This window comes from Hypanus sabinus, chromosome 17 (assembly GCF_030144855.1).
Source record: "Hypanus sabinus isolate sHypSab1 chromosome 17, sHypSab1.hap1, whole genome shotgun sequence".
In the NCBI taxonomy this organism is placed as follows: domain Eukaryota; kingdom Metazoa; phylum Chordata; class Chondrichthyes; order Myliobatiformes; family Dasyatidae; genus Hypanus; species Hypanus sabinus.
The window spans coordinates 13,241,207-13,262,417 of record NC_082722.1 but is presented as its reverse complement, the minus strand read 5'-3'; positions in this window follow the sequence as shown (position 1 = coordinate 13,262,417).

The window sequence follows — 21,211 nt, the reverse complement described above, 5'->3', positions numbered from 1 at the left end:
TGGTTGCAGACAAGTCTAAATCATATGGTTAGTGTGCTAACAACGTTTACATCATGTTAGCACATAGTAGTTATCAGCAAAATTGAACTGTACACTCCATTGAGTTGAATGCATTACTTTCTATTCAATGCATTCTGTGGTAAGTTTGTGTACATAACTACTCGGGGTGATTTGGAATTGTATAGATATTGCATGTAGAGTGCTCAGTGACATGGAATACTCCAATGCAAGCTGAATTCAGTAACCTACCTGGTACCATTTACAGTGGAACAGCCATTGACTTGGTTTAATTCTGCAAAGGCTAAAGTTCCAATGTGTAGAGAAGGTAATGCTACTGAAAGTAACTTCTGGAGTATAGGTAGCACACTCATAAAATTGGTTGTAGACAACTCTAAATCATATGGTTAGTGTGCTAACAATGTTTACATCATGTTAGCACATAGTAGTTATCAGCAAAATTGAACTGTACACTCCATTGAGTTGAATGCATTACTTTCTATTCAATGCATTCTGTGGTAAGTTTGTGTACATAACTACTCGGGGTGATTTGGAATTGTATAGATATTGCATGTAGAGTGCTCAGTTACATGGAATACTCCAATGCAAGCTGAATTCAGTAACCTACCTGGGACCAATTACAGTGGAACAGCCATTGACTTGGTTTAATTCTGCAAAGCCTAAAGTTCCAATGTGTAGAGAAGGTAATGCTACTGAAAGTAACTTCTGGAGTATAGGTAGCACACTCATAAAATTGGTTGTAGACAACTCTAAATCATATGGTTAGTGTGCTAACAATGTTTACATCATGTTAGCACATAGTAGTTATCAGCAAAATTGAACTGTACACTCCATTGAGTTGAATGCATTACTTTCTATTCAATGCATTCTGTGGTAAGTTTTTGTACATAACTACTCGGGGTGATTTGGAATTGTATAGACATTGCATGTAGAGTGCTCAGTGACATGGAATACTCCAATGCAAGCTGAATTCAGTAACCTACCTGGGACCATTTACAGTGGAACAGCCATTGACTTGGTTTTATTCTGCAAAGGCTAACGTTCCAATGTGTAGAGAAGGTAATGCTACTGAAAGTAACTTCTGGAGCATAGGTAGCACACCCAAAAAATTGGTTGCAGACAACTCTAAATCATATGGTTAGTGTGCTAACAATGTTTACATCATGTTAGCACATGGCAGTTATCAGCAAAATTGAACTGTACACTCCATTGAGTTGAATGCATTACTTTCTATTCAATGCATTCTGTGGTAAGTTTGTGTACATAACTACTCGGGGTGATTTGGAATTGTATAAATATTGCATGTAGAGTGCTCAGTGACATGGAATACTCCTATGCAAGCTGAATTCAGTAACCTACCTGGTACCATTTACAGTGGAACAGCCATTGACTTGGTTTTATTCTGCAAAGGCTAAAGTTCCAATGTGTAGAGAAGGTAATGCTACTGAAAGTAACTTCTGGAGCATAGGTAGCACACCATAAAGATGGTTGCAGACAACTCTAAATCATATGGTTAGTGTGCTAACAATGTTTACATCATGTTAGCACATAGTAGTTATCAGCAAAATTGAACTGTACACTCCATTGAGTTGAATGCATTACTTTCTATTCAATGCATTCTGTGGTAAGTTTTTGTACATAACTACTCGGGGTGATTTGGAATTGTATAGATATTGCATGTAGAGTGCTCAGTGACATGGAATACAATGCAATCTGAATTCAGTAACCTACCTGGGACCATTTACAGTGGAAAAGCCATTGACTTCGTTTAATTCTGCAAAGGCTAAAGTTCCAATGTGTAGAGTAGGTAATGCTACTGAAAGTAACTTCTGGAGCATAGGTAGCACACCCAAAAAATTGGTTGCAGACAACTCTAAATCATATGGTTAGTCTGCTAACAATGTTTACATCGTTAGCACATAGCAGTTATCAACAAAATTGAACTGTACACTCCATTGAGTTGAATGCATTACTTTCTATTCAATGCATTCTGTGGTACGTTTGTGTACATAACTACTCGGGGTGATTTGGAATTGTATAAATATTGCATGTAGAGTGCTCAGTGACATGGAAAACAATGCAAGCTGAATTCAGAAACCTACCTGGTACCATTTACAGTGGAACAGCCATTGACTTGGTTTTATTCTGCAAAGGCTAAAGTTCCAATGTGTAGAGAAGGTAATGCTACTGAAAGTAACTTCTTGAGCATAGGTAGCACACCCATAAAGTTGGTTGCAGACAACTCTAAATCATATGGTTAGTGTGCTAACAATGTTCACATCATGTTAGCACATAGTAGTTATCAGCAAAATTGAACTGTACACTCCATTGAGTTGAATGCATTACTTTCTATTCAATGCATTCTGTGGTAAGTTTGTGTACATAACTACTCGGGGTGATTTGGAATTGTATAGATATTGCATGTAGAGTGCTCAGTGACATGGAATACTCCTATGCAAGCTGAAATCAGTAACCTACCTGGTACCATTTACAGTGGAAGAGCCATTGACTTGGTTTTATTCTGCAAAGGCTAAAGTTCCAATGTGTAGAGAAGGTAATGCTACTGAAAGTAACTTCTTGAGCATAGGTAGCACACCCATAAAGTTGGTTGCAGACAACTCTAAATCATATGGTTAGTGTGCTAACAATGTTTACATCATGTTAGCACATAGTAGTTATCAGAAAAATTGAACTGTACACTCCATTGAGTTGAATGCATTACTTTCTATTCAATGCATTCTGTGGTAAGTTTGTGTACATAACTACTCGGGGTGATTTGGAATTGTATAGATATTGCATGTAGAGTGCTCAGTGACATGGAATACTCCAATGCAAGCTGAAATCAGTAACCTACCTGGTACCATTGACAGTGGAACAGCCATTGACTTGGTTTTATTCTGCAAAGGCTAAAGTTCCAATGTGTAGAGAAGGTAATGCTACTAAAAGTAACTTCTGGAGCATAGGTAGCACACCCAAAAAATTGGTTGCAGACAACTCTAAATCATATGGTTAGTGCTAACAATGTTTACATCGTTAGCACATAGCAGTTATCAGCAAAATTGAACTGTACACTCCATTGAGTTGAATGAATTACTTTCTATTCAATGCATTCTGTGGTACGTTTGTGTACATAACTACTCGGGGTGATTTGGAATTGTATAAATATTGCATGTAGAGTGCTCAGAGACATGGAATACAATGCAAGCTGAATTCAGAAACCTACCTGGTACCATTTACAGTGGAACAGCCATTGACTTGGTTTTATTCTGCAAAGGCTAAAGTTCCAATGTGTAGAGAAGGTAATGCTACTGAAAGTAACTTCTGGAGCATAGGTAGCACACCCATAAAATTGGTTGCAGACAACTCTAAATCATATGGTTAGTGTGCTAACAATGTTCACATCATGTTAGCACATAGTAGTTATCAGCAAAATTGAACTGTACACTCCATTGAGTTGAATGCATTACTTTCTATTCAATGCATTCTGTGGTACGTTTGTGTACATAACTACTCGGGGTGATTTGGAATTGTATAAATATTGCATGTAGAGTGCTCAGTGACATGGAATACAATGCAAGCTGAATTCAGTAACCTACCTGGGACCATTTACAGTGGAAGAGCCATTGACTTGGTTTTATTCTGCAAAGGCTAAAGTTCCAATGTGTAGAGAAGGTAATGCTACTGAAAGTAACTTCTTGAGCATAGGTAGCACACCCATAAAGTTGGTTGCAGACAACTCTAAATCATATGGTTAGTGTGCTAACAATGTTTACATCATGTTAGCACATAGTAGTTATCAGAAAAATTGAACTGTACACTCCATTGAGTTGAATGCATTACTTTCTATTCAATGCTTTCTGTGGTAAGTTTTTGTACATAACTACTCGGGGTGATTTGGAATTGTATAGATATTGCATGTAGAGTGCTCAGTGACATGGAATACTCCAATGCAAGCTGAATTCAGTAACCTACCTGGGACCATTTACAGTGGAACAGCCTTTGACTTGGTTTTATTCTGCAAAGGCTAAAGTTCCAATGTGTAGAGAAGGTAATGCTACTGAAAGTAACTTCTGGAGCATAGGTAGCACACCCAAAAAATTGGTTGCAGACAACTCTAAATCATATGGTTAGTGCTAACAATGTTTACATCGTTAGCACATAGCAGTTATCAGCAAAATTGAACTGTACACTCCATTGAGTTGAATGAATTACTTTCTATTCAATGCATTCTGTGGTACGTTTGTGTACATAACTACTCGGGGTGATTTGGAATTGTATAAATATTGCATGTAGAGTGCTCAGAGACATGGAATACAATGCAAGCTGAATTCAGAAACCTACCTGGTACCATTTACAGTGGAACAGCCATTGACTTGGTTTTATTCTGCAAAGGCTAAAGTTCCAATGTGTAGAGAAGGTAATGCTACTGAAAGTAACTTCTGGAGCATAGGTAGCACACCCATAAAATTGGTTGCAGACAACTCTAAATCATATGGTTAGTGTGCTAACAATGTTCACATCATGTTAGCACATAGTAGTTATCAGCAAAATTGAACTGTACACTCCATTGAGTTGAATGCATTACTTTCTATTCAATGCATTCTGTGGTACGTTTGTGTACATAACTACTCGGGGTGATTTGGAATTGTATAAATATTGCATGTAGAGTGCTCAGTGACATGGAATACAATGCAAGCTGAATTCAGTAACCTACCTGGGACCATTTACAGTGGAAGAGCCATTGACTTGGTTTTATTCTGCAAAGGCTAAAGTTCCAATGTGTAGAGAAGGTAATGCTACTGAAAGTAACTTCTTGAGCATAGGTAGCACACCCATAAAGTTGGTTGCAGACAACTCTAAATCATATGGTTAGTGTGCTAACAATGTTTACATCATGTTAGCACATAGTAGTTATCAGAAAAATTGAACTGTACACTCCATTGAGTTGAATGCATTACTTTCTATTCAATGCTTTCTGTGGTAAGTTTTTGTACATAACTACTCGGGGTGATTTGGAATTGTATAGATATTGCATGTAGAGTGCTCAGTGACATGGAATACTCCAATGCAAGCTGAATTCAGTAACCTACCTGGGACCATTTACAGTGGAACAGCCTTTGACTTGGTTTTATTCTGCAAAGGCTAAAGTTCCAATGTGTAGAGAAGGTAATGCTACTGAAAGTAACTTCTGGAGCATAGGTAGCACACCCAAAAAATTGGTTGCAGACAACTCTAAATCATATGGTTAGTGCTAACAATGTTTACATCGTTAGCACATAGCAGTTATCAGCAAAATTGAACTGTACACTCCATTGAGTTGAATGAATTACTTTCTATTCAATGCATTCTGTGGTACGTTTGTGTACATAACTACTCGGGGTGATTTGGAATTGTATCAATATTGCATGTAGAGTGCTCAGTGACATGGAATACAATGCAAGCTGAATTCAGAAACCTACCTGGTACCATTTACAGTGGAACAGCCATTGACTTGGTTTTATTCTGCAAAGGCTAAAGTTCCAATGTGTAGAGAAGGTAATGCTACTGAAAGTAACTTCTGGAGCATAGGTAGCACACCCATAAAATTGGTTGCAGACAACTCTAAATCATACGGTTAGTGTGCTAACAATGTTTACATCATGTTAGCACATAGTAGTTATCAGCAAAATTGAACTGTACACTCCATTGAGTTGAATGCATTACTTTCTATTCAATGCATTCTGTGGTACGTTTGTGTACATAACTACTCGGGGTGATTTGGAATTGTATAAATATTGCATGTAGAGTGCTCAGTGACATGGAATACAATGCAAGCTGAATTCAGTAACCTACCTGGTACCATTTACAGTGGAACAGCCATTGACTTGGTTTTATTCTGCAAAGGCTAAAGTTCCAATGTGTAGAAAAGGTAATGCTACTGAAAGTAACTTCTGGAGCATAGGTAGCACACCCATAAAATTGGTTGCAGACAACTCTAAATCATATGGTTAGTGTGCTAACAATGTTCACATCATGTTAGCACATAGTAGTTATCAGCAAAATTGAACTGTACACTCCATTGAGTTGAATGCATTACTTTCTATTCAATGCATTCTGTGGTAAGTTTGTGTACATAACTACTCGGGGTGATTTGGAATTGTATAGATATTGCATGTAGAGTGCTCAGTGACATGGAATACTCCTATGCAAGCTGAAATCAGTAACCTACCTGGTACCATTTACAGTGGAAGAGCCATTGACTTGGTTTTATTCTGCAAAGGCTAAAGTTCCAATGTGTAGAGAAGGTAATGCTACTGAAAGTAACTTCTTGAGCATAGGTAGCACACCCATAAAGTTGGTTGCAGACAACTCTAAATCATATGGTTAGTGTGCTAACAATGTTTACATCATGTTAGCACATAGTAGTTATCAGAAAAAGTGAACTGTACACTCCATTGAGTTGAATGGATTACTTTCTATTCAATGCATTCTGTGGTAAGTTTTTGTACATAACTACTCGGGGTGATTTGGAATTGTATAGATATTCCATGTAGAGTGCTCAGTGACATGGAATACTCCAATGCAAGCTGAATTCAGTAACCTACCTGGGACCATTTACAGTGGAACAGCCATTGACTTGGTTTTATTCTGCAAAGGCTAAAGTTCCAATGTGTAGAGAAGGTAATGCTACTGAAAGTAACTTCTGGAGCATAGGTAGCACACCCAAAAAATTGGTTGCAGTCAACTCTAAATCATATGGTTAGTGCTAACAATGTTTACATCGTTAGCATATAGCAGTTATCAGCAAAATTGAACTGTACACTCCATTGAGTTGAATGAATTACTTTCTATTCAATGCATTCTGTGGTACGTTTGTGTACATAACTACTCGGGGTGATTTGGAATTGTATCAATATTGCATGTAGAGTGCTCAGTGACATGGAATACAATGCAAGCTGAATTCAGAAACCTACCTGGTACCATTTACAGTGGAACAGCCATTGACTTGGTTTTATTCTGCAAAGGCTAAAGTTCCAATGTGTAGAGAAGGTAATGCTACTGAAAGTAACTTCTGGAGCATAGGTAGCACACCCATAAAATTGGTTGCAGACAACTCTAAATCATACGGTTAGTGTGCTAACAATGTTTACATCATGTTAGCACATAGTAGTTATCAGCAAAATTGAACTGTACACTCCATTGAGTTGAATGCATTACTTTCTATTCAATGCATTCTGTGGTACGTTTGTGTACATAACTACTCGGGGTGATTTGGAATTGTATAAATATTGCATGTAGAGTGCTCAGTGACATGGAATACAATGCAAGCTGAATTCAGTAACCTACCTGGTACCATTTACAGTGGAACAGCCATTGACTTGGTTTTATTCTGCAAAGGCTAAAGTTCCAATGTGTAGAAAAGGTAATGCTACTGAAAGTAACTTCTGGAGCATAGGTAGCACACCCATAAAATTGGTTGCAGACAACTCTAAATCATATGGTTAGTGTGCTAACAATGTTCACATCATGTTAGCACATAGTAGTTATCAGCAAAATTGAACTGTACACTCCATTGAGTTGAATGCATTACTTTCTATTCAATGCATTCTGTGGTAAGTTTGTGTACATAACTACTCGGGGTGATTTGGAATTGTATAGATATTGCATGTAGAGTGCTCAGTGACATGGAATACTCCTATGCAAGCTGAAATCAGTAACCTACCTGGTACCATTTACAGTGGAAGAGCCATTGACTTGGTTTTATTCTGCAAAGGCTAAAGTTCCAATGTGTAGAGAAGGTAATGCTACTGAAAGTAACTTCTTGAGCATAGGTAGCACACCCATAAAGTTGGTTGCAGACAACTCTAAATCATATGGTTAGTGTGCTAACAATGTTTACATCATGTTAGCACATAGTAGTTATCAGAAAAAGTGAACTGTACACTCCATTGAGTTGAATGGATTACTTTCTATTCAATGCATTCTGTGGTAAGTTTTTGTACATAACTACTCGGGGTGATTTGGAATTGTATAGATATTCCATGTAGAGTGCTCAGTGACATGGAATACTCCAATGCAAGCTGAATTCAGTAACCTACCTGGGACCATTTACAGTGGAACAGCCATTGACTTGGTTTTATTCTGCAAAGGCTAAAGTTCCAATGTGTAGAGAAGGTAATGCTACTGAAAGTAACTTCTGGAGCATAGGTAGCACACCCAAAAAATTGGTTGCAGTCAACTCTAAATCATATGGTTAGTGCTAACAATGTTTACATCGTTAGCACATAGCAGTTATCAGCAAAATTGAACTGTACACTCCATTGAGTTGAATGAATTACTTTCTATTCAATGCATTCTGTGGTACGTTTGTGTACATAACTACTCGGGGTGATTTGCAATTGTATAAATATTGCATGTAGAGTGCTTAGTGACATGGAATACAATGCAAGCTGAATTCAGAAACCTACCTGGGACCATTTACAGTGGAACAGCCATTGACTTGGTTTAATTCTGCAAAGGCTAAAGTTCCAATGTGTAGAGAAGGTAATGCTACTGAAAGTAACTTCTGGAGCATAGGGAGCACACTCATAAAATTGGTTGCAGACAACTCTAAATCATATGGTTAGTGTGCTAACAATGTTTACATCATGTTAGCACATAGCAGTTATCAGCAAAATTGAACTGTACACTCCATTGAGTTGAATGCATTACTTTCTATTCAATGCATTCTGTGGTAAGTTTGTGTACATAACTACTCGGGGTGATTTGGAATTGTATAGATATTGCATGTAGAGTGCTCAGTGACATGGAATACTCCTATGCAAGCTGAAATCAGTAACCTACCTGGTACCATTTACAGTGGAACAGCCACTGACTTGGTTTTATTCTGCAAAGGCTAAAGTTCCAATGTGTAGAGAAGGTAATGCTACTGAAAGTAACTTCTGGAGCATAGGTAGCACACCCATAAAGTTGGTTGCAGACAACTCTAAATCATATGGTTAGTGTGCTAACAATGTTTACATCATGTTAGCACATAGTAGTTATCAGCAAAATTGAACTGTACACTCCATTGAGTTGAATGCATTACTTTCTATTCAATGCATTCTGTGGTAAGTTTGTGTACATAACTACTCGGGGTGATTTGGAATTGTATAAATATTGCATGTAGAGTGCTCAGTGACATGGAATACTCCTATGCAAGCTGAATTCAGTAACCTACCTGGTACCATTTACAGTGGAACAGCCATTGACTTGGTTTTATTCTGCAAAGGCTAAAGTTCCAATGTGTAGAGAAGGTAATGCTACTGAAAGTAACTTCTGGAGCATAGGTAGCACACCATAAAGTTGGTTGCAGACAACTCTAAATCATATGGTTAGTGTGCTAACAATGTTTACATCATGTTAGCACATAGTAGTTATCAGCAGAATTGAACTGTACACTCCATTGAGTTGAATGCATTACTTTCTATTCAATGCATTCTGTGGTAAGTTTGTGTACATAACTACTCGGGGTGATTTGGAATTATATAGATATTGCATGTAGAGTGCTCAGTGACATGGAATACAATGCAATCTGAATTCAGTAACCTACCTGGGACCATTTACAGTGGAACAGCCATTGACTTCGTTTAATTCTGCAAAGGCTAAAGTTCCAATGTGTAGAGTAGGTAATGCTACTGAAAGTAACTTCTGGAGCATAGGTAGCACACCCAAAAAATTGGTTGCAGACAACTCTAAATCATATGGTTAGTGTGCTAACAATGTTTACATCGTTAGCACATAGCAGTTATCAGCAAAATTGAACTGTACACTCCATTGAGTTGAATGCATTACTTTCTATTCAATGCATTCTGTGGTACGTTTGTGTACATAACTACTCGGGGTGATTTGGAATTGTATAAATATTGCATGTAGAGTGCTCAGTGACATGGAATACAATGCAAGCTGAATTCAGAAACCTACCTGGTACCATTTACAGTGGAACAGCCATTGACTTGGTTTTATTCTGCAAAGGCTAAAGTTCCAATGTGTAGAGAAGGTAATGGTACTGAAAGTAACTTCTGGAGCATAGGTAGCACACCCATAAAATTGGTTGCAGACAACTCTAAATCATATGGTTAGTGTGCTAACAATGTTCACATCATGTTAGCACATAGTAGTTATCAGCAAAATTGAACTGTACACTCCATTGAGTTGAATGCATTACTTTCTATTCAATGCATTCTGTGGTAAGTTTGTGTACATAACTACTCGGGGTGATTTGGAATTGTATAGATATTGCATGTAGAGTGCTCAGTGACATGGAATACTCCTATGCAAGCTGAAATCAGTAACCTACCTGGTACCATTTACAGTGGAAGAGCCATTGACTTGGTTTTATTCTGCAAAGGCTAAAGTTCCAATGTGTAGAGAAGGTAATGCTACTGAAAGTAACTTCTTGAGCATAGGTAGCACACCCATAAAGTTGGTTGCAGACAACTCTAAATCATATGGTTAGTGTGCTAACAATGTTTACATCATGTTAGCACATAGTAGTTATCAGAAAAATTGAACTGTACACTCCTTTGAGTTGAATGCATTACTTTCTATTCAATGCATTCTGTGGTAAGTTTTTGTACATAACTACTCGGGGTGATTTGGAATTGTATAGATATTGCATGTAGAGTGCTCAGTGACATGGAATACTCCAATGCAAGCTGAATTCAGTAACCTACCTGGGACCATTTACAGTGGAACAGCCATTGACTTGGTTTTATTCTGCAAAGGCTAAAGTTCCAATGTGTAGAGAAGGTAATGCTACTGAAAGTAACTTCTGGAGCATAGGTAGCACACCCAAAAAATTGGTTGCAGACAACTCTAAATCATATGGTTAGTGCTAACAATGTTTACATCGTTAGCACATAGCAGTTATCAGCAAAATTGAACTGTACACTCCATTGAGTTGAATGAATTACTTTCTATTCAATGCATTCTGTGGTACGTTTGTGTACATAACTACTCGGGGTGATTTGGAATTGTATAAATATTGCATGTAGAGTGCTCAGTGACATGGAATACAATGCAAGCTGAATTCAGAAACCTACCTGGTACCATTTACAGTGGAACAGCCATTGACTTGGTTTTATTCTGCAAAGGCTAAAGTTCCAATGTGTAGAGAAGGTAATGCTACTGAAAGTAACTTCTGGAGCATAGGTAGCACACCCATAAAATTGGTTGCAGACAACTCTAAATCATATGGTTAGTGTGCTAACAATGTTTACATCATGGTAGCACATAGTAGTTATCAGCAAAATTGAACTGTACACTCCATTGAGTTGAATGCATTACTTTCTATTCAATGCATTCTGTGGTACGTTTGTGTACATAACTACTCGGGGTGATTTGGAATTGTATAAATATTGCATGTAGAGTGCTCAGTGACATGGAATACAATGCAAGCTGAATTCAGTAACCTACCTGGGACCATTTACAGTGGAACAGCCATTGACTTGGTTTAATTCTGCAAAGGCTAAAGTTCCAATGTGTAGAGAAGGTAATGCTACTGAAAGTAACTTCTGGAGCATAGGGAGCACACTCATAAAATTGGTTGCAGACAACTCTAAATCATATGGTTAGTGTGCTAACAATGTTTAGATCATGTTAGCACATAGCAGTTATCAGCAAAATTGAACTGTACACTCCATTGAGTTGAATGCATTACTTTCTATTCAATGCATTCTGTGGTAAGTTTGTGTACATAACTACTCGGGGTGATTTGGAATTGTATAGATATTGCATGTAGAGTGCTCAGTGACATGGAATACTCCTATGCAAGCTGAAATCAGTAACCTACCTGGTACCATTTACAGTGGAACAGCCACTGACTTGGTTTTATTCTGCAAAGGCTAAAGTTCCAATGTGTAGAGAAGGTAATGCTACTGAAAGTAACTTCTGGAGCATAGGTAGCACACCCATAAAATTGGTTGCAGACAACTCTAAATCATATGGTTAGTGTGCTAACAATGTTCACATCATGTTAGCACATAGTAGTTATCAGCAAAATTGAACTGTACACTCCATTGAGTTGAATGCATTACTTTCTATTCAATGCATTCTGTGGTAAGTTTGTGTACATAACTACTCGGGGTGATTTGGAATTGTATAGATATTGCATGTAGAGTGCTCAGTGACATGGAATACTCCTATGCAAGCTGAAATCAGTAACCTACCTGGTACCATTTACAGTGGAAGAGCCATTGACTTGGTTTTATTCTGCAAAGGCTAAAGTTCCAATGTGTAGAGAAGGTAATGCTACTGAAAGTAACTTCTTGAGCATAGGTAGCACACCCATAAAGTTGGTTGCAGACAACTCTAAATCATATGGTTAGTGTGCTAACAATGTTTACATCATGTTAGCACATAGTAGTTATCAGAAAAATTGAACTGTACACTCCATTGAGTTGAATGCATTACTTTCTATTCAATGCATTCTGTGGTAAGTTTTTGTACATAACTACTCGGGGTGATTTGGAATTGTATAGATATTGCATGTAGAGTGCTCAGTGACATGGAATACTCCAATGCAAGCTGAATTCAGTAACCTACCTGGGACCATTTACAGTGGAACAGCCTTTGACTTGGTTTTATTCTGCAAAGGCTAAAGTTCCAATGTGTAGAGAAGGTAATGCTACTGAAAGTAACTTCTGGAGCATAGGTAGCACACCCAAAAAATTGGTTGCAGACAACTCTAAATCATATGGTTAGTGCTAACAATGTTTACATCGTTAGCACATAGCAGTTATCAGCAAAATTGAACTGTACACTCCATTGAGTTGAATGAATTACTTTCTATTCAATGCATTCTGTGGTACGTTTGTGTACATAACTACTCGGGGTGATTTGGAATTGTATAAATATTGCATGTAGAGTGCTCAGTGACATGGAATACAATGCAAGCTGAATTCAGAAACCTACCTGGTACCATTTACAGTGGAACAGCCATTGACTTGGTTTTATTCTGCAAAGGCTAAAGTTCCAATGTGTAGAGAAGGTAATGCTACTGAAAGTAACTTCTGGAGCATAGGTAGCACACCCATAAAATTGGTTGCAGACAACTCTAAATCATATGGTTAGTGTGCTAACAATGTTTACATCATGTTAGCACATAGTAGTTATCAGCAAAATTGAACTGTACACTCCATTGAGTTGAATGCATTACTTTCTATTCAATGCATTCTGTGGTACGTTTGTGTACATAACTACTCGGGGTGATTTGGAATTGTATAAATATTGCATGTAGAGTGCTCAGTGACATGGAATACAATGCAAGCTGAATTCAGTAACCTACCTGGGACCATTTGCAGTGGAACAGCCATTGACTTGGTTTAATTCTGCAAAGGCTAAAGTTCCAATGTGTAGAGAAGGTAATGCTACTGAAAGTAACTTCTGGAGCATAGGGAGCACACTCATAAAATTGGTTGCAGACAACTCTAAATCATATGGTTAGTGTGCTAACAATGTTTAGATCATGTTAGCACATAGCAGTTATCAGCAAAATTGAACTGTACACTCCATTGAGTTGAATGCATTACTTTCTATTCAATGCATTCTGTGGTAAGTTTGTGTACATAACTACTCGGGGTGATTTGGAATTGTATAGATATTGCATGTAGAGTGCTCAGTCACATGGAATACTCCTATGCAAGCTGAAATCAGTAACCTACCTGGTACCATTTACAGTGGAACAGCCACTGACTTGGTTTTATTCTGCAAAGGCTAAAGTTCCAATGTGTAGAGAAGGTAATGCTACTGAAAGTAACTTCTGGAGCATAGGTAGCACACCCAAAAAATTGGTTGCAGACAACTCTAAATCATATGGTTAGTCTGCTAACAATGTTTACATCGTTAGCACATAGCAGTTATCAGCAAAATTGAACTGTACACTCCATTGAGTTGAATGCATTACTTTCTATTCAATGCATTCTGTGGTACGTTTGTGTACATAACTACTCGGGGTGATTTGGAATTGTATAAATATTGCATGTAGAGTGCTCAGTGACATGGAATACAATGCAAGCTGAATTCAGAAACCTACCTGGTACCATTTACAGTGGAACAGCCATTGACTTGGTTTTATTCTGCAAAGGCTAAAGTTCCAATGTGTAGAGAAGGTAATGCTACTGAAAGTAACTTCTGGAGCATAGGTAGCACACCCATAAAATTGGTTGCAGACAACTCTAAATCATATGGTTAGTGTGCTAACAATGTTCACATCATGTTAGCACATAGTAGTTATCAGCAAAATTGAACTGTACACTCCATTGAGTTGAATGCATTACTTTCTATTCAATGCATTCTGTGGTAAGTTTGTGTACATAACTACTCGGGGTGATTTGGAATTGTATAGATATTGCATGTAGAGTGCTCAGTGACATGGAATACTCCTATGCAAGCTGAAATCAGAAACCTACCTGGTACCATTTACAGTGGAAGAGCCATTGACTTGGTTTTATTCTGCAAAGGCTAAAGTTCCAATGTGTAGAGAAGGTAATGCTACTGAAAGTAACTTCTTGAGCATAGGTAGCACACCCATAAAGTTGGTTGCAGACAACTCTAAATCATATGGTTAGTGTGCTAACAATGTTTACATCATGTTAGCACATAGTAGTTATCAGAAAAATTGAACTGTACACTCCATTGAGTTGAATGCATTACTTTCTATTCAATGCATTCTGTGGTAAGTTTTTGTACATAACTACTCGGGGTGATTTGGAATTGTATAGATATTGCATGTAGAGTGCTCAGTGACATGGAATACTCCAATGCAAGCTGAATTCAGTAACCTACCTGGGACCATTTACAGTGGAACAGCCTTTGACTTGGTTTTTTTCTGCAAAGGCTAAAGTTCCAATGTGTAGAGAAGGTAATGCTACTGAAAGTAACTTCTGGAGCATAGGTAGCACACCCAAAAAATTGGTTGCAGACAACTCTAAATCATATGGTTAGTGCTAACAATGTTTACATCGTTAGCACATAGCAGTTATCAGCAAAATTGAACTGTACACTCCATTGAGTTGAATGAATTACTTTCTATTCAATGCATTCTGTGGTACGTTTGTGTACATAACTACTCGGGGTGATTTGGAATTGTATAAATATTGCATGTAGAGTGCTCAGTGACATGGAATACAATGCAAGCTGAATTCAGAAACCTACCTGGTACCATTTACAGTGGAACAGCCATTGACTTGGTTTTATTCTGCAAAGGCTAAAGTTCCAATGTGTAGAGAAGGTAATGCTACTGAAAGTAACTTCTGGAGCATAGGTAGCACACCCATAAAATTGGTTGCAGACAACTCTAAATCATATGGTTAGTGTGCTAACAATGTTTACATCATGTTAGCACATAGTAGTTATCAGCAAAATTGAACTGTACACTCCATTGAGTTGAATGCATTACTTTCTATTCAATGCATTCTGTGGTACGTTTGTGTACATAACTACACGGGGTGATTTGGAATTGTATAAATATTGCATGTAGAGTGCTCAGTGACATGGAATACAATGCAAGCTGAATTCAGTAACCTACCTGGGACCATTTGCAGTGGAACAGCCATTGACTTGGTTTAATTCTGCAAAGGCTAAAGTTCCAATGTGTAGAGAAGGTAATGCTACTGAAAGTAACTTCTGGAGCATAGGGAGCACACTCATAAAATTGGTTGCAGACAACTCTAAATCATATGGTTAGTGTGCTAACAATGTTTAGATCATGTTAGCACATAGCAGTTATCAGCAAAATTGAACTGTACACTCCATTGAGTTGAATGCATTACTTTCTATTCAATGCATTCTGTGGTAAGTTTGTGTACATAACTACTCGGGGTGATTTGGAATTGTATAGATATTGCATGTAGAGTGCTCAGTCACATGGAATACTCCTATGCAAGCTGAAATCAGTAACCTACCTGGTACCATTTACAGTGGAACAGCCACTGACTTGGTTTTATTCTGCAAAGGCTAAAGTTCCAATGTGTAGAGAAGGTAATGCTACTGAAAGTAACTTCTGGAGCATAGGTAGCACACCCAAAAAATTGGTTGCAGACAACTCTAAATCATATGGTTAGTCTGCTAACAATGTTTACATCGTTAGCACATAGCAGTTATCAGCAAAATTGAACTGTACACTCCATTGAGTTGAATGCATTACTTTCTATTCAATGCATTCTGTGGTACGTTTGTGTACATAACTACTCGGGGTGATTTGGAATTGTATAAATATTGCATGTAGAGTGCTCAGTGACATGGAATACAATGCAAGCTGAATTCAGAAACCTACCTGGTACCATTTACAGTGGAACAGCCATTGACTTGGTTTTATTCTGCAAAGGCTAAAGTTCCAATGTGTAGAGAAGGTAATGCTACTGAAAGTAACTTCTGGAGCATAGGTAGCACACCCATAAAATTGGTTGCAGACAACTCTAAATCATATGGTTAGTGTGCTAACAATGTTCACATCATGTTAGCACATAGTAGTTATCAGCAAAATTGAACTGTACACTCCATTGAGTTGAATGGATTACTTTCTATTCAATGCATTCTGTGGTAAGTTTGTGTACATAACTACTCGGGGTGATTTGGAATTGTATAGATATTGCATGTAGAGTGCTCAGTGACATGGAATACTCCTATGCAAGCTGAAATCAGTAACCTACCTGGTACCATTTACAGTGGAAGAGCCATTGACTTGGTTTTATTCTGCAAAGGCTAAAGTTCCAATGTGTAGAGAAGGTAATGCTACTGAAAGTAACTTCTTGAGCATAGGTAGCACACCCATAAAGTTGGTTGCAGACAACACTAAATCATATGGTTAGTGTGCTAACAATGTTTACATCATGTTAGCACATAGTAGTTATCAGAAAAATTGAACTGTACACTCCATTGAGTTGAATGCATTACTTTCTATTCAATGCATTCTGTGGTAAGTTTTTGTACATAACTACTCGGGGTGATTTGGAATTGTATAGATATTGCATGTAGAGTGCTCAGTGACATGGAATACTCCAATGCAAGCTGAATTCAGTAACCTACCTGGGACCATTTACAGTGGAACAGCCATTGACTTGGTTTTATTCTGCAAAGGCTAAAGTTCCAATGTGTAGAGAAGGTAATGCTACTGAAAGTAACTTCTGGAGCATAGGTAGCACACCCATAAAATTGGTTGCAGACAACTCTAAATCATATGGTTAGTGCTAACAATGTTTACATCGTTAGCACATAGCAGTTATCAGCAAAATTGAACTGTACACTCCATTGAGTTGAATGAATTACTTTCTATTCAATGCATTCTGTGGTACGTTTGTGTACATAACTACTCGGGGTGATTTGGAATTGTATAAATATTGCATGTAGAGTGCTCAGTGACATGGAATACAATGCAAGCTGAATTCAGAAACCTACCTGATACCATTTACAGTGGAACAGCCATTGACTTGGTTTTATTCTGCAAAGGCTAAAGTTCCAATGTGTAGAGAAGGTAATGCTACTGAAAGTAACTTCTGGAGCATAGGTAGCACACCCATAAAATTGGTTGCAGACAACTCTAAATCATATGGTTAGTGTGCTAACAATGTTTACATCATGTTAGCACATAGTAGTTATCAGCAAAATTGAACTGTACACTCCATTGAGTTGAATGCATTACTTTCTATTCAATGCATTCTGTGGTAAGTTTGTGTACATAACTACTCGGGGTGATTTGGAATTGTATAGATATTGCATGTAGAGTGCTCAGTGACATGGAATACTCCTATGCAAGCTGAAATCAGTAACCTACCTGGTACCATTTACAGTGGAACAGCCACTGACTTGGTTTTATTCTGCAAAGGCTAAAGTTCCAATGTGTAGAGAAGGTAATGCTACTGAAAGTAACTTCTGGAGCATAGGTAGCACACCCATAAAGTTGGTTGCAGACAACTCTAAATCATATGGTTAGTGTGCTAACAATGTTTACATCATGTTAGCACATAGTAGTTATCAGCAAAATTGAACTGTACACTCCATTGAGTTGAATGCATTACTTTCTATTCAATGCATTCTGTGGTACGTTTGTGTACATAACTACTCGGGGTGATTTGGAATTGTATAAATATTGCATGTAGAGTGCTCAGTGACATGGAATACAATGCAAGCTGAATTCAGAAACCTACCTGGTACCATTTACAGTGGAACAGCCATTGACTTGGTTTTATTCTGCAAAGGCTAAAGTTCCAATGTGTAGAGAAGGTAATGCTACTGAAAGTAACTTCTGGAGCATAGGTAGCACACCCATAAAATTGGTTGCAGACAACTCTAAATCATATGGTTAGTGTGCTAACAATGTTCACATCATGTTAGCACATAGTAGTTATCAGCAAAATTGAACTGTACACTCCATTGAGTTGAATGCATTACTTTCTATTCAATGCATTCTGTGGTACGTTTGTGTACATAACTACTCGGGGTGATTTGGAATTGTATAAATATTGCATGTAGAGTGCTCAGTGACATGGAATACTCCAATGCAAGCTGAAATCAGTAACCTACCTGGTACCATTTACAGTGGAAGAGCCATTGACTTGGTTTTATTCTGCAAAGGCTAAAGTTCCAATGTGTAGAGAAGGTAATGCTACTGAAAGTAACTTCTTGAGCATAGGTAGCACACCCATAAAGTTGGTTGCAGACAACTCTAAATCATATGGTTAGTGTGCTAACAATGTTTACATCATGTTAGCACATAGTAGTTATGAGAAAAATTGAACTGTACACTCCATTGAGTTGAATGCATTACTTTCTATTCAATGCATTCTGTGGTAAGTTTTTGTACATAACTACTCGGGGTGATTTGGAATTGTATAGATATTGCATGTAGAGTGCTCAGTGACATGGAATACTCCAATTCAAGCTGAATTCAGTAACCTACCTGGGACCATTTACAGTGGAACAGCCATTGACTTGGTTTTATTCTGCAAAGGCTAAAGTTCCAATGTGTAGAGAAGGTAATGCTACTGAAAGTAACTTCTGGAGCATAGGTAGCACACCCAAAAAATTGGTTGCAGACAACTCTAAATCATATGGTTAGTGCTAACAATGTTTACATCGTTAGCACATAGCAGTTATCAGCAAAATTGAACTGTACACTCCATTGAGTTGAATGAATTACTTTCTATTCAATGCATTCTGTGGTACGTTTGTGTACATAACTACTCGGGGTGATTTGGAATTGTATAAATATTGCATGTAGAGTGCTCAGTGACATGGAATACAATGCAAGCTGAATTCAGAAACCTACCTGGTACCATTTACAGTGGAACAGCCATTGACTTGGTTTTATTCTGCAAAGGCTAAAGTTCCAATGTGTAGAGAAGGTAATGCTACTGAAAGTAACTTCTGGAGCATAGGTAGCACACCCATAAAATTGGTTGCAGACAACTCTAAATCATATGGTTAGTGTGCTAACAATGTTTACATCATGTTAGCACATAGTAGTTATCAGCAAAATTGAACTGTACACTCCATTGAGTTGAATGCATTACTTTCTATTCAATGCATTCTGTGGTACGTTTGTGTACATAACTACTCGGGGTGATTTGGAATTGTATAAATATTGCATGTAGAGTGCTCAGTGACATGGAATACAATGCAAGCTGAATTCAGTAACCTACCTGGGACCATTTACAGTGGAACAGCCATTGACTTGGTTTAATTCTGCAAAGGCTAAAGTTCCAATGTGTAGAGAAGGTAATGCTACTGAAAGTAACTTCTGGAGCATAGGGAGCACACTCATAAAATTGGTTGCAGACAACTCTAAATCATATGGTTAGTGTGCTAACAATGTTTAGATCATGTTAGCACATAGCAGTTATCAGCAAAATTGAACTGTACACTCCATTGAGTTGAATGCATTACTTTCTATTCAATGCATTCTGTGGTAAGTTTGTGTACATAACTACTCGGGGTGATTTGGAATTGTATAGATATTGCATGTAGAGTGCTCAGTCACATGGAATACTCCTATGCAAGCTGAAATCAGTAACCTACCTGGTACCATTTACAGTGGAACAGCCACTGACTTGGTTTTATTCTGCAAAGGCTAAAGTTCCAATGTGTAGAGAAGGTAATGCTACTGAAAGTAACTTCTGGAGCATAGGTAGCACACCCATAAAGTTGGTTGCAGACAACTCTAAATCATATGGTTAGTGTGCTAACAAAGTTTACATCATGTTAGCACATAGTAGTTATCAGCAAAATTGAACTGTACACTCCATTGAGTTGAATGCATTACTTTCTATTCAATGCATTCTGTGGTACGTTTGTGTACATAACTACTCGGGGTGATTTGGAATTGTATAAATATTGCATGTAGAGTGCTCAGTGACATGGAATACAATGCAAGCTGAATTCAGAAACCTACCTGGTACCATTTACAGTGGAACAGCCATTGACTTGGTTTTATTCTGCAAAGGCTAAAGTTCCAATGTGTAGAGAAGGTAATGCTACTGAAAGTAACTTCTGGAGCATAGGTAGCACACCCATAAAATTGGTTGCAGACAACTCTAAATCATATGGTTAGTGTGCTAACAATGTTCACATCATGTTAGCACATAGTAGTTATCAGCAAAATTGAACTGTACACTCCATTGAGTTGAATGCATTACTTTCTATTCAATGCATTCTGTGGTAAGTTTGTGTACATAACTACTCGGGGTGATTTGGAATTGTATAGATATTGCATGTAGAGTGCTCAGTGACATGGAATACTCCAATGCAAGCTGAAATCAGTAACCTACCTGGTACCATTTACAGTGGAAGAGCCATTGACTTGGTTTTATTCTGCAAAGGCTAAAGTTCCAATGTGTAGAGAAGGTAATGCTACTGAAAGTAACTTCTTGAGCATAGGTAGCACACCCATAAAGTTGGTTGCAGACAACTCTAAATCATATGGTTAGTGTGCTAACAATGTTTACATCATGTTAGCACATAGTAGTTATGAGAAAAATTGAACTGTACACTCCATTGAGTTGAATGCATTACTTTCTATTCAATGCAATCTGTGGTAAGTTTTTGTACATAACTACTCGGGGTGATTTGGAATTGTATAGATATTGCATGTAGAGTGCTCAGTGACATGGAATACTCCAATGCAAGCTGAATTCAGTAACCTACCTGGGACCATTTACAGTGGAACAGCCATTGACTT